We start from the raw sequence: 15,292 nt of genomic DNA on the forward strand, positions 1-15,292 counted from the left end.
ACGTTTGTGCAACGTGCTGTCTCATAGTATGGTTGCATCTGGGAAAATGCGCTGATGTTATGTGTTCCTTGCTTTTGTCTGAGGAGATGTATCGTTTTATGAATCAGGTTGGAAAAAGTTGTTTGTAGCTTTAGATGCAGCCAGGTGCTAAATCATGCTATGTCACGATGACCCATAGAACCCCGATTACGGCTAATGAGATGCCCTGCTTCATGCATATGTCAGCACTGATAGCTTTATTCCTTGTCAAATAACAAGCAGAAAGGAGTAAAAAAACATCATTATTTTAACGTCATCTGAGTGTGGAAGCAACGATGAGCAGTAAATTCAAATTGTCTGTCAATTATGCTCCACTTTTCATTGTTTTGTATGAGGCAGCGAGCTATAGTTGTAAGAGTTCAGGAACATTCAGGGGACAAAGCAAGCAGCAATCGTCAGCCATTACTTCAATTCAGTCTATATCTCCTTGACGACCACTAGTACGTATGAATGGAAACGAATTTGTGGACGTCAACGAGAGCGCATTAACACGCCCTCGAGTGGGGGTCAAATTGACCCCTCGAAGTTTTCTGGAATGGTTTTCGAACTGCAGCGTATCCGTGCATTTTTTTCATGGCTGTAGACAATTGAATAGCGGCTCGTTTGGTCCCGAAAATTTAGATACAACTTGTAAGGTCATCGACCTACGGCAGGTCAAAGTCAGGCCACGGATTCAGGGAAGTCAATTTCTAGGGAATCGTTCAATCCGATGCAACAACGCGGTGTTAGACAAAGCCATGCATCTCTGAGATACGTTCTTAGGCCACACAACAGCTGAATAAAGAAATTACAGTGACCTAGGATAAGATATAAGGGTCAGACGAAGGCTAAAATCAACCGGTTTTATTACTCTAGAGCTCGCCGTGTGAGGTAGTTTCTGGTGTTCATTTCGAATTTATTGATAACACGTGCTGCATTATGCACCTTGCAAGGACCTCTTTAGGGTCAGAATAGGCCACTCATCTGAAATGACCCAGGTCAACATTTTGGGGGCACACAAGATGCCAACCTGGAAATTGAGGTTGTTTGACCTTATTTGATACAAAGGTCACCATCTACCAACCTCGAACTTGGACCTAAGTAAGTTCACATACAAGTCAATATACTCTGTGAATTTGGTGTCTATAGCTCTCTCAGTTCTTGAGATCTTAGCCGAGTCAAACTGACCCTCACCTCCCACCCGAGCGAAGGGTATACAACCGGCCATCCGGGTGCGTGTTAAATGAAATAACACTGAAGATCATTCGGTGCAGTTTACAGCCCTGCCTTTCTCATCACCTAAACGGACCTAGTTTCTGACCTAAACGCCCGCGGAGATGTGCAGTCTAATTCGGGGAGACTTTTTCAAGGTTATCCAGGCATCCATGACGTCAAGATGCCGTGGTTCAAATCCTACCACTTCATTAGCAATGCGGTAAATATGGCCAAGAAAAACGGAATTGTGGAATCATTTACACCTTGTGTTCGTGATCACCATCTCCCGACACAACGGCCGCCAATGTCCTCTCAATAAATGTTGTACAGACTGGCAGGGCACAACCATACCATTGTCTACAGGGTTGATAAAGGAATCCGGTTCCGTCGTTGTGCGGTTATTTCTCCTTTCCACTGTCACTAGCTTCCACAAATATGGAACAGTCTTTGTGTCTCCTGCATGGCCCATGATGAGGGCTAGATTGAAATGCTGGTTGGCCATATACTCTAAAAAATGATTTGGTCATCCTCACGACAGCGGATCATTGAATGATTGAGAATGCTGCCGACTGCTTCTGCAGCGGCAATTTGCACAGACACGGCGTCGAAACTTAAGTACTTTGAGTTGCGCAGAGGAGACAGAAAGCTTTGATCGCTTTTGAGCTAGCGTGGGAAGGGAACAATGTGTACGCAAAGAGACTTAACAGAAGTGGAAAACGAATAACAAAAGAAGGAACAGGAACAGTGAGCCAGTGATATGTCCCGGCTAGTGAATACATGCATTCCAATGGGACGTGGAATTCGTCCAATAAACATCATAGAAACATTTTTTCTCATAGTCCTTATTTCTCTAAGAGTTGGTTATGCTGGTGTCGCAGGCCAGCAACCTTAGGGTTGGTGGTGATTTTTCTTATTCCAGGTTGACTGACCCGTAACATGTGACGGACGAATCCACTACGAACTGGCAAACAAATTTTCTTTTGCGTGTGCCTGCAGGTTCCCCTAGTACCAAATCTATCCCTAAGACATTGGAACACGAACCCATTTCGACCCAACCGTCGCAGTGCAGTGTAAGCTTACGAGATGTGAACTTTGCTTGTTACCAACATCATGCGTCATATTGTGCCTACAATCACCGCAATTCTGGGAGTACGTGAATAGCGAACGTCAGACTACACGTGTCCTTTTCATTACTCACAGAATTGCGGTGATCATCATCATCATTGAAGCACCTTGCCTTGAGATAATCACATGTGGAACTTTTCGCGTTGCGTGGTAACAGACAGGTCCGTATTACCACAATTATTTCGTTTACAAAGAATTCGTTCAAAAACATTACGAGCAGTCTGTTCCTATTGGCCACGTGATCAAGAGAGTTCACGTCGCAGAACATCTGACGATTGTTTTCCTAGTTGGTGAAAAAGCGTTGCCATTCTTGAGACATTTCTTTCTCCCCAAAAAGCCGTCCGATTCCTGACGTAGTCGTTCCATGGCCGGCATGTTGCGAGCTTGCCATTCCGCCGGTGGCGCTGCATCCGCCCAAGGCGATATATACCAGGTGAAACTGTCTCGATAGCGCACTTCTCGGCAAATATCCCTATTTGACGTCACACGGGGGCGCTCCTTTAACGCTGAGACGGCCGCATGCGTGATAACGTCGATGAGAGATTGGACGCATTATAACACGTTTGGTGGGTAGAATTATTCGTAAGGTCAAAGTAAATATGAATGAAGGAAAAAACCTGACAGCTATGCTTGATTTTGAAGGCGTTTCAAGAAGCGAGGCGGCAATATGGGGCCCAGGAAGGAAACTATTCGAGAACGATTCGCCGCGCTTTACGCCAAAGAAGTGTTTGTCGTAAGGACTTATCTATGGGTTCGGAAGCACCAGATGGGCTCAAAACTGCACGCTCCGTTTACCAGTTTAGTTCGTGCATCACAGCTGCCGCTCTGCAGTGTGCCTACCCGAAGCGAATCCATGGAACTTCTGAGCCCCACTTGGCATTCGTATTGGGCTTCGGTTTGGCGGATCATCCGACAGAACAAAATGGCCGCATCAATGCAGCCCATGTCATTGTACCGGAGTGAGTGCGGGCGTATCTCCCACCTTCCTGGTTAAATATCATTGAGGAGCAGTCGTGTATAGCAGCGAAAGAAGCTTATAACATGCCCCAAGCTCCTCGGCAGGGACTCCTGACCCGGAGCGAGCCGGCATCTAACGGAAACAGTGCAGTCGATGCACACTGGGGCCTAGTCATTCGATGATCTCTAACTGACATTTGGGATCATGGCCCCACGGGCGCGCGTTTTACATGTGACCTTCAGCTACAATCTTGGGTCGATCAGCTTTCTACTCGGGTCCTTGATCTCTGGTCTCCAGAGACCCTTGGGCCTCTCCTCGGGCCACTCAAAAACCGCTCTTGGTCGACTCGGGCCACTTGCCTCCACATGATCTCTTTTAGGCACTGTAATCTCTGACTGACAACGTGTGGCAGGGACTTCGAAAATGCAACTAGCAAAACCTGGCATGTTTTGAACATCATGTGTCATCATCGTGTCTATGATCATCACACGTTTGGAAGTCCATAGGTAGCAACGGCCAGACTAAACCACTTCTTCAAAAATATCAGTGATGTGACTTGCGTAAGTATAAACTCATGTGAAACTTTTCACATTGGGTGGTGACAGATGGGTCTGTATTAACACATTTATTTCGTATCCTAAGACCTCGCTCGAAAACATTACGGGGTGTCTTTTCCCATTGGCCACCGGATCAAGAGAGCCCATTTTGCTCAACATCTGACGATTGTTTTATTGGTTGGTGAAAAAGCGTCGCCATTTCTTGATACATTTCCTCCTCCCCGAAAAGTCTTCTGATACCTGACGGAGTTGTTCCATGGTCGCCCGGTGGTGGACTCGCCACTCCGCCGGTGACACTTCATCTGCCTCACTTGCGTCGGGAGGCATCATCGGCCAGCTTTTCCACATCCGACTTGATCGCTGCTGCGTCTGAATTCAGTGTGGCGGTATAAGCGTTGAGTTCGGCCGTGGTGACGCAGTCGTCGCCGTCGGTGTTCATGGCATTATACGCATCCGTCAGAGACTGGTGGGTGTGTCCTTTCACTCCCACCTTAGCGGGATTAGCCGTGGCGGCCACGACCAAGCACAGGACCAGGAGGCCAAAACGGAGCATAGTTGAAGGAACGTAAGGAACTTGTAAGGCAACGGAATAAACTTGTAAGAACGGAAGGTTCTTGCGCTGACTGCTGGCAAGGTACTGATGATACGGCACTCAACCATGGTCTTAAATAGTCAAGAATGAGCCAACTGGAGGCAATTGGCGCCATCCGCTGTAGCAACAAGTGTGCTAACAGCTACGCACTTTGCGCTCGCAGTGTTACGTTTGTGCAACGTGCTGTCTCATAGCATGGTTGCATCTGGGAAAATGCGCTGATGTCATGTGTTTCTTGCTTTTGTCTGAGGAGATGCATCGTTTTACGAATCAGGTTGGAAAAAAGTTATTTGTAGCTTTAGATGCAGCCAGGTGCTAAATCATGCTATGTCACGATGACCCATAGAACCCCGATTACGGCTAACGAGATGCCCTGCTTCATGCATATGTCAGCACTGATAGCTTTATTCCTTGTCAAATAGGAAGCAGAAAGGAGTAAAAAAACATCATTATTTTAACGTCATCTGAGTGTGGGAACAACGATGAGCAGTAATTTCAAGTTGTCTGTCAATTATGCTCCACTTTTCATTGTTTTGTTTGAGGCAGCGAGCTATAGTTGTAAAAGTTCAGCAATATTCAGGGGACAAAGCAAGCAGCAATCATCAGCTATTTCTTAAATTCAGTCTATATCTCCTTGACGACCACTAGTACGTATGAATGGAAACGAATTTGTGGACGTCAACGAGAGCGCATTAACACGCCCTCGAGTGGGGGTCAAATTGACCCCTCGAAGTTTTCTGGAATGGTTTTCGAACTGCAGCGTATCCGTGCAATTTTTTCATGGCTGTAGACAATTAAATAGCGTCTCGTTTAGTCCAGAAAATTTAGATACGACTTGTAAGGTCATCGACCTACGGCAGGTCAAAGTCAGGCCACGGATTCAGCGAAGTCAATTTCTAGGGAATCCTTCAATCCGATGCAACAACGCGGTGTTAGACAAAGCCATGCATCTCTGAGATACGTTCTTACGCCACACAACAACTGATGAAGAAATAACAGTGACCTAGGATAAGACGTAAGGGTCAGACGAAGGCTAAAATCAACCGGTTTTATTACTCTAGAGCTTGCCGTGTGAAGTAGTTTCTGGTGCTCATTTCGAATTTATTGATAACACGTGCTGCATTATACATCTTCCAAGGACCCCTGTAAGGTCGGAATAGGTCACTCATCTGAAATGACCCAGGTCAACATTTTGGGGCACACAAAAGACCAACCTGGAAATTGAGGTTGTTTGACCTTATTTGATACAAAGGTCACCATCTACCAACCTCGAACTTGGACCTAAGTAAGTTCACATACAAGTCAATATACTCTGTGAATTTGGTGTCTATAGCTCTCTCAGTTCTTGAGATCTTAGCCGAGTCAAACTGACCCTCACCTCCCACCCGAGCGAAGGGTATACAACCGGCCATCCGGGTGCGTGTTAAATGAAATAACACTGAAGATCATTCGGTGCAGTTTACAGCCCTGCCTTTCTTATCACCTAAACCGACCTAGTTTCTGACCTAAACGCCCGTGGGGATGTGCAGTCTAATTCGGGGAGACTTTTTCAAGGTTATCCAGGCATCCATGACGTCAAGATACCGTGGTTCAAATCCTACTACTTCATTAGCAATGCGGTAAATATGGCCAAGAAAAACAGAATTGTGGAATCATGTACACCTTGTGTTCGTGATGATCATTTCCCGACACAACGGCCGCCAATGTCCTCTCAATAAATGTTGTACAGACTGGCAGGGCAGAACCATACCATTGTCTACAGGGTTGATAAAGGAATCCGGTTCCGTCGTTGTGCGGTTGTTTCTGCTTTCCACTGTCACTAGCTTCCACAAATATGGAACATTCTTTGTGTCTCCTGCATGGTCCATGATAAAGGCTAGATTGAAATGCTGATTGGTCATAGACTCTAAAAAATGATTTGGTCATCCTCACGACAGCGAATCACTGAATGCTTGCGAATGCTGCCGACTGCTTCTGCAGCGGCAATTGCACAGACACGGCGTCGAAACTTCAGTACTTTGAGCTGCGCAGAGGAGACAGAAAGCTTTGATCGCTTTTGAGCTAGCGTGGGAAGGGAACAATGTGTACGCAAAAAGACTTAACAGAAGTGGAAAACGAACAACAAAAGAAGAATCAGGAGCAGTGAGCCAGTGATATGTCCCGGCTAGTGAATACATACATTCCAACTGGACGTGGAATTCGTCCAATAAACATCATAGAATATTATTTTCTCATAGTCCTTATTTCTCTATGAGTTGATTATGCGGGTGTCGCAGGCCAGCAACCTTAGGGTTGGTGGTGATTTTTCTTATTCCAGGTTGACTGACCCGTAACATGTGACGGACGAATCCACTACGAACTGGCAAACAAATTTTCTTTTGCGTGTGCCTGCAGGTTCCCCTAGTACCAAATCTATCCCTAAGACATTGGAACACGAACCCATTTCGACCCAACCGTCGCAGTGCAGTGTAAGCTTACGAGATGTGAACTTTGCTTGTTACCAACATCATGCGTCATATTGTGCCTACAATCACCGCAATTCTGGGAGTACGTGAATAGCGAGCGTTAGACTACACGTGTCCTTTTCATTACTCACAGAATTGCGGTGATCATCATCATCATTGAAGCACCTTGCCTTGGGATAATCACATGTGGAACTTTTCGCGTTGCGTGGAAACAGACAGGTCCGTATTACCACAATTCTTTCGTTTACCAAGAGCTCGTTCAAAAACATTACGAGCAGTCTGTTCCTGTTGGCCATCTGATCAAGAGAGTTCACGTCGCAGAACATCTGATGATTGTTTTCCTAGTTGGTGAAAAAGCGTTGCCATTCTTGAGACATTTCTTTCTCCCCAAAAAGCCGTCCGATTCCTGACGGAGTCGTTCCATGGCTGGCATGTTGCGAGCTTGCCATTCCGCCGGTGGCGCTGCATCCGCCCAAGGCGATATATACCAGGTGAAACTGTCTCGATAGCGCACTTCTCAGCAAATATCCCTATTTGACGTCACACGGGGGCGCTCCCTTAACGCTGAGACGGCCGCACGCGTGATAACGGCCATGAGAGATTGGACGCATTATAACACGTTTGGTGGGTAGAATTATTCGTAAGGTCAAAATAAATATGAATGAATGAAAAAACCTGACAGCTATGCCTGATTTTGAAGGCGTTTCAAGAGGCGAGGCGGCGATATGGGGCCCAGGAAGGAAACTACTTGAGAACGATTCGCCGTGTTTTACGCCAAAGAAGTGTTTGACATAAGGACTTATCTATGGGTTCGGAAGCACCAGATGGGCTCAAAACTGCACCCTCGTTTTACCAGTTTACTCCGTGCATCACAGCTGCCGTTCTGCAGGGTACCTACCCGAAGTGAATCCATGGAACTTCTGAGCCCCACTTGGCATTGGGATTGGGCTTCGGTGTGACGGATCATCCGACAGAACAAAATGGCCTCATCAGTGCAGCCTATGTCAGTGCACCGGAGTGAGTGCGGGCGTATCTCCCACCTTCCTGGCTGAAGTAGCATTGAGGAGCAGTCGTGTATGGCAGCGCAAGAAGCTTATAAGGTGCGCCAAGCTCCTCGGCAGGGGCTCCCGACCCGGAGCTGGCCAGGCACATTTGCGCGGCTGCATCTAACGGGGACAGTCAAGTCAATGCACACTGGGGCCTAGTCATTCACTAGATCTAGGCCGTGACGGTTGCTAGTTTCATAGTGCAAGAGGCACCGCTGGTTTACTCCACCTTTGCCAATACTGGGTTAGACTTGCTCAAGCATTAACACGCGCCCGGGTGGCCGGCTGAATACCCGTCGCTCGGGTGGAGGGGGGGGGGGGGGGGTGGTCAATCTGATCTGCCCACTGAGATCTCAGGAACTGAGAAAGATAGAGACACCAATTCACAGGGTGTGTTGATCTGTACGTGAACTCGCTCGGTCAATGTATGACAGATGTCAATTGACAATGATGTCAACATATGATGTCAACATACGATGTCAAAAATGGTGTCAACATATGATGTCAAAAAAGATGTCAACATATGACCGAATCGAATGTTAATGTATGGTCCCAGGTTATGACCTTCGGGTGAAATAAGGTCAAACAAGGTCAAATTCCAGATTGGTCTCCAAACTGCCTACAGAAACTAGATTACTGTTTCTAAGCAAAAGGTCACATGTTCAGTTAAAGTCAGTGACCTTGTTTGACTTGATGAAGATCATAGTGACCAAAATCATACAAGACTGCTCTGAGTTTTGCGTATGAATAAGCAGCATAGGTTACGCTAGGCAATATGTTTCATATAGGCATCAGAGATCAGACATCATAGACAACAGACAAAATGAAAATGAACACCAAAAACTATACCTAAAAGCAAGCCCTAGAGCAATAAAACAGGTTGGTTTTAACCTTGGTCTGACCTTTATACCTGGCCTTAGGTCAACGTAATTTGTTCATTCAATATTTTCGTTGCCGAAGAAAGCACCTCAGAAATGTACGGCTTCGCCTAACAGTCGGTTGTTGCATCAGATTGAACGATTCCCTAGAAATTGACTTCGCTGAAAACATGGCCTGACTTTGACCTGCCATAAGTCAGCGACCTTACAAGATGCATCTAAATTTATAATCTAAATTTAAATGAAAAGAGCGCATCACGGCCTACGTCCATAACCTTTTGGTCACTCAAAATGCATGCAGTGGATCAATTAACAACGATGTTCTTCGTCTGACAGCAGGCTGAAGTTGCAACGCTGTCGATCTGGCAATGTCATCTCGCTAATACAGAAACAGGATCAGATGCACTCCAGCGGGTCCATGGTCTCCACCGCCGGCTTCAGCACACTGAGTGTCGCACGGATGGTGCCAGCATCGAGCTGGAACTTGGAAGCCACGCATCCACCTTCATAGCATGCTGTTTGAATGCAGGGCATGTTCATGACATGCTGCGCGAATGCATAGGTCTTCCGGCAGATGGGGCGTAGTGTCAGTGTTGGCGACATTACATCCTTCTATCGACGTTTGGCCAGTCGATGCTGGCTGAGTTGCCGCCAACTGAGGACGTCCTCGGTCTGGACGTGCTGCAAGTCCCGAGTATTTCGCAGGAGTTGGCACACCTGGCGCAGTGGGCGGGCGAACCCCGAGGCCAGTTCAGAGTTCGGTGCTGGGCATGTGGTTTCATCCGCCGAAAGCTAGATGGGCATGCACACTGCATAATGCATACTTGTCTTCGCCACGATGAAAGGAATGAAGAATCGGAATAGCATGCTGTGCGATGTTTTCAATGCTAAATGCAATTTCCACTCACTATTCAGCTCCCAGCCGTCCTTGGATTCGCCAACCACCCCTGCGCTAAATAGCCTTGTTTGTGTCTGCGTTAAAGCGTCACGCCGTCACCCATGGCAACCAATGGAATTATGGGCAAAAACTGCCTAAAGTGGTGCAGTCCGCCATAGCGGTCCACTTATTCACTGCAAAAAATAAATGGAAAAGTAGAATCTTAACAATTACAAAAAAACACTGAAGTTGATAAAAAGACACTGAAAATGGCCCTAAAACCACAGAAAGCTTCACTTTCATTGAAAAGGAAGTATTAAAAGACCATGAAAGTGTACCCCCGGTGACATCAATCGGTTGAATCATGCAAACACGTGTAGAGGCATTGGGATGACAACGGCCTGCGTCCGCCTAATTGCGCCTCAAAACGTCATCGGCCATCTTTTCCACATCCGACTTGATCGCTGCTGCGTCTGAACTCAGGGTGGCGGTATAAGCGTTGAGTTCGGCCGCGGTGACGCAGTCGTCGCTGTTGGTTTTCAAGACATTAAACGCATCCGTCAGAGTCAGGTGCGTGTGTCCTCCCGCTCTCCCTCGGTAGCGGGAATTGACGGCATTCGTTGTAGCAACAAGTGTACGAACAGCTACCCACTTTGCGCTCGCCGTGTCACGTTTATGTAACGTGTCATCTCAAAGCACGGTACCATCTGTGAAAATGAACTGATGCTATGTGTGCCTTGTTTTTGTCTTGGGGGAATGTCGTCGCTGTTGGTGTTCACGGCATCGAAGGCATCCGTCAGAGACTGGTGCGTGCGTCCTAGTTTTCCTTCGGGAGAGAGATCAGCTTTGGCGGCCACTACCGAGCACAGGGCCAGGCGGCTTTGACGGAACATGACGACAGGCGCTGCCTGCGCTGGCTGTTGGCCAGGGGCGGATCCAGAGAGGAGGGGACACAGTTCCATGGCCGTTCTTGAACCCCGAAAGGGGCCCATAGGCCCCAAAGGAGCTCATGGTCGGCCGGCCAGACGCAGTTCCGTTTGACACAAAACGCAACATACTTGGACGGTTTGACTTCCAGGCGACAGAGAACAGTTGCAAGCAAAGGTGAAGGGCCCCCGAGCAGACAAAAGATAGTTTTCACTGATTGGGAGGGTGGTGAGTGGGTGGTTTTAAAGCTCATCACGCCGTCCAGAGGCCCTACGGTGTTTCCGTGGACCCCAGGTGCCCACTTGCGGGGTCAATCCGATCGTTAAAAAGTATTCTACGTTGTCCCCCGATTCTTTCTGCATTTGCCTAAATAATCCTGCGTTGTTGCTGGGGGGGGGGGGGGGGGGGGACTGCCTGCGAGTCTGCTGGGGCACTCTTGTGAATCCGGGGCCTTCCGCTCATTCTTTCCATTCGTCGGAAAGGTTGTACACGCTCTAGCCGGAGGTCCCATATCATAACCAGCCGGTGACTTCTCGGTTGTGCAGAGGCCCTTCACATCGGTTAACCTAGCTACATGCTCACGATTTTACCACCGGCCCTTTACATTAGTCTAGGACCCTTCTAATTATCTGTCACTTGCGTAAGGCCCTAAGCTCTTAGAAACCTATCTCTTAACCCGCCTGGGCGCACTCGGTCGCTCGGGGCCCTCGAAATTAACCTGCTCGGGGACAGTTGGCTGTTCGGGACCCCGCGCATTGGGTTTTGATACTTGAACATAGGATCTTACGCTCCTGTCGGTGTCATTTGATAGCCTGCTTGGGTGCACTCGATCGTTAACGGGCCCTCCACACTGGTTTTTGCGTGCTTCTTATTTGAATGGAACGCCCTACGCTCTCGTCAAGGGCCCTAACTGATAACGTGCTCGGGCACGCTCCATTGTTTGGTGGCCCTCTATATCGGGACTTGGGTACTTCTTATTTGAATGGAGGGCCCTATGCTCTTGCCGGGGACCCCATCTGTTTACCTTCTCGGGCACAATGGTTGTTCGGGGGCCCTACATTTTAGGCCCTGTCATTTGAATGTATGGTCCTACGCTCCTGTCAGGGGCCATCTGATAGCCTGCTCGGATGCACTCGATCGTTTGGTGGCCGCCTTTATTGTGTCGTAGATTTATCATGTTTATATGTGCATTAATTAAGGGAGGTTTACGTCTGTATTACATAAGTGTAATTATGTATGCATGTATTACAAGTGTATTATGCATCATCTAAATGGAAGGCCTTACGCTCTTGGCGGGGCCCCATCTATTGAGCTGCTCGGGCCAGTGGCGGATCCAGACGGGGGGGGGGGGGGGGCGGAACTATGCCCCCTTGTGCCCCAAGGAGGCCCATAGGCTCCCAAACGGCCCATCACTGGACGAATGGACGTAGATTTCAAATACATAACGAGACAAAGTTAGATGTCTTTGGGCCTACGGATGACCAGGAACAGTTGTAAGCGGAAGCAAAGAGCCCGCGAGCAGACGAAGTTATTTCTTTGCTATTTGGGAGAGTGGTGACTGAGGAACATTGTTAGGCTCATTACGCCGTCCAAAGGCGTTGCGCTGCTGCCGGGACGCCACATCTTCACTTACCGGGTCAGTCCGATCGCTGAGGAGCCTTTCACGTTATCCCTGATCTCTGCATTTTCTTGTAGGGCCCTACACTGCTGTTGGGGCACTATCTGCTAACATGCCTGGGCACTCTGTGTCGATCAGGGGCCATCCAGGGATTTTTCCTATTCGCCCGAAAGGCTCTACACGTTTCTGCCGGACCCTATATCGACACACAGTCAATTGCTCAGTCAGTTGTTTTTGGTACAGTCAATTGGTACAGTCAATTGCTCAGAGGCAAGTCTCAGGTTCTTTCTCTTGCTCGGAGGGCGTTACCCCGCTGCTTGAGTCTATATAAGGTAAGGCATCAAGCCGCTTTATTCTCAGGGGCCCTCTACATTGACCTAGGGCTATTTTCTTTCGCTCTTGTTTGCGGAGGACCCTTTACCCCCGTCAGGTTTCTTTCCGTTAACCTACCCGGGCACTCTTGATCGCAAAATGTGCATTAATTTACCCACACTGGTCTTGGGCAAACCCTTATGCTAAAATGGCTCTGTGCTCTGGCCGGGGCTTTATATGCCTGTTGCGCGGGGTATTTTCCATTAAATATGTCGTCGTTAGGTTTCTTGTTTTTTTCTCACTTTGCTCTTAGGCGACATCTGACATACTGACCACCATTATGTTATGCACGATTGTTCCTGCTATATCGTCGTCGTTTCCTTCAACTTGATTTTTCCGTCTGCGTGACTAGTAGCACTGGCTACTCATTTTCCCGCAATATCGTTATGCTCACCCGACGGATTTTGCACCGACACCATAGGACAATCACGTGACTCCCAAAGCCCAGCTTGCGTGAAAGCAACAAGCGCCGTGACTGACTCAATTTAGATAAAGTTCCTCTATGTTCCTTTTTTTGAAGTTACGTACTCGCACGTGACGTTGGGTAATGCATAATGCTATGAATACCTTTCTAGAGACAGTGGCTGTAATCACGAATAATGACTCTCATGTAAAAACGGCTCCTTGGGAGTAATATGTCTACGGGCAATAATCATATTTGCTGAGATCAGTCATACATGTTGTTGATGATGACTGTTGGTTAATTGGCCCACAGTATTGATCTGCAGATAGTTACCATCGGGGCAATGCCCTGTCATAAGCCGACTAGCAGGGGCGACAGCAAGTGGCGGCGAAATATTGGCTCACCGACATTACATGGGCTTTTACGAAACGGATGCTTTTGTCCTAGCATGGGCAGCAAACGTCACTTTACTGGGATTCCGCAACTAGCATTCATACATCCACACTGTCTCAACCACGCTCGTCACCGGTCATTATACAGGGAGGCCTTTAGTGTGGTCACTGCACACCGTCCGCAGCTTGCGTGCGGCGACGAGACCCCCCTGATCACGAACGGAACCGCACAGCCATACATCACGCATGCATCTGAGTTTATCCCCAGTAGATAGCAGCAACCAGGTGCAAGGCTCACCGCGACATCACCACGTAGCCCCGACCTTCTCTCGTCACGGAATGATGCCGGAATGCCTCATCGGCACGCCGGAATGCCTCATCGGCACGACGGAATGCCTCATCGGCACGACGGAATGCCTCATCGGCACGCCGGAATGCCTCATCGGCACGCCGGAATGCCTCATCGGCACGCCGGAATGCCTCATCGGCACGCCGGAATGCCTCATCGGCACACCGGAATGCCTCATCGGCTCATGGGTGCAAACATCGCCTTCTGGAGCCGCTGTTATGATTTTAACAACGGGACCCTCAGCGACCGACTTTGCTGCCGCTGCTCAGGGTCAGTTACTCATGGTCATCTTAGCAGACCCCTTTCTGTGGCCGCGTGTTACTCCACCAACGGAAAAAAATCAATCACTTTTCCGACAGACCAAAGCCCTTATCCGACTTCCACCTTCTGGGGGTCACAAGAGAGCAGCTGAAAAACGAGCCTGACGTCCTGCAAGTCGTGATTCCGTCGCTTCAAGCTGTACGCAGTATGCGAACTATGCAAGATCATTAATTTGACATGCAATGTGGACCTTATTGCGGCGCATCATATCAATAAGTACAGCTGGAGCACCGCAGGTCAATGATGGGGTTAAAACATGTCTCCGTTGTGCTTAAGCCCAGGGTGCATAGCGTGCCGCAGTTGCTACGTCTGGTTCATGCATTGGTCATTCCAAAGCATTAATTACGTCAATATGCGACTAGTGGTAAATCGCCAAGTACGACATTTTCTCTTGTGCATGCAGTATTCCTGCAAAAATCGACAGCTTGCCTTCTTGTGAGGTCAAGTAACACACAAGTGATAGTTATTGTATTACCGGTATCAGAGTGCTCTATATTAGTAACAATATCAATGCGTAATGATGCCCCTCTTTGACATGCAAAGCGATAACAAAATTAAGCAGTCTCGTCTTTCAACAGGCGTGGTGGCACGCGAGTTCTAGTCCTTAGTGATGTGGTATACAGTGTCAGGCTTAACGGATATGTAACTTAACAGGCATCAGTAGATATGCTAAACGATCTCACTGTTAGGACAAAAGTGGTATATCGTCAACTGCCCCCCCCCCCCCCCCCTGGAACGAGAACGGCGAATACACATACTCTTACGTATAGCTGGCTGAGTCGTTATGAAAGTGAACAGACCCTTGACTGTGTCTGCGCCGAAACAAACGTTATTGGATAATTCGCAAGCAAATCAGCATTATTCCGGGACGGCCGCCAAACCCTCGTCAGTGTAACTATCGACAATAATATGTTCTATGTGTTTACATAATATGCCATGACTTAAATAGCCCCGGCGAGTAGTCGCCGTTGATGGCGTGAACGCGCAGTGATCAGATCAACCCGCCAGATTCTCCGCTTTCCTGCTCGACGTTCAACGCCAGCCGTCGTTCTATGGAAGTTATCAGAAAAATGAAAAAAATGTTGTACAACAGCCTATAACTGATAAATCCGACAGTCACTTGGCGGACGCACAGTGAAACATAAAATATCGCAACCCATCGATGTATTACATAATTAT

Source organism: Pollicipes pollicipes, unplaced genomic scaffold, assembly GCF_011947565.3.
Source record: "Pollicipes pollicipes isolate AB1234 unplaced genomic scaffold, Ppol_2.1 Scaffold_7262;HRSCAF=8765_pilon_pilon_pilon, whole genome shotgun sequence".
NCBI classification, from domain to species: Eukaryota; Metazoa; Arthropoda; class Thecostraca; order Pollicipedomorpha; family Pollicipedidae; genus Pollicipes; species Pollicipes pollicipes.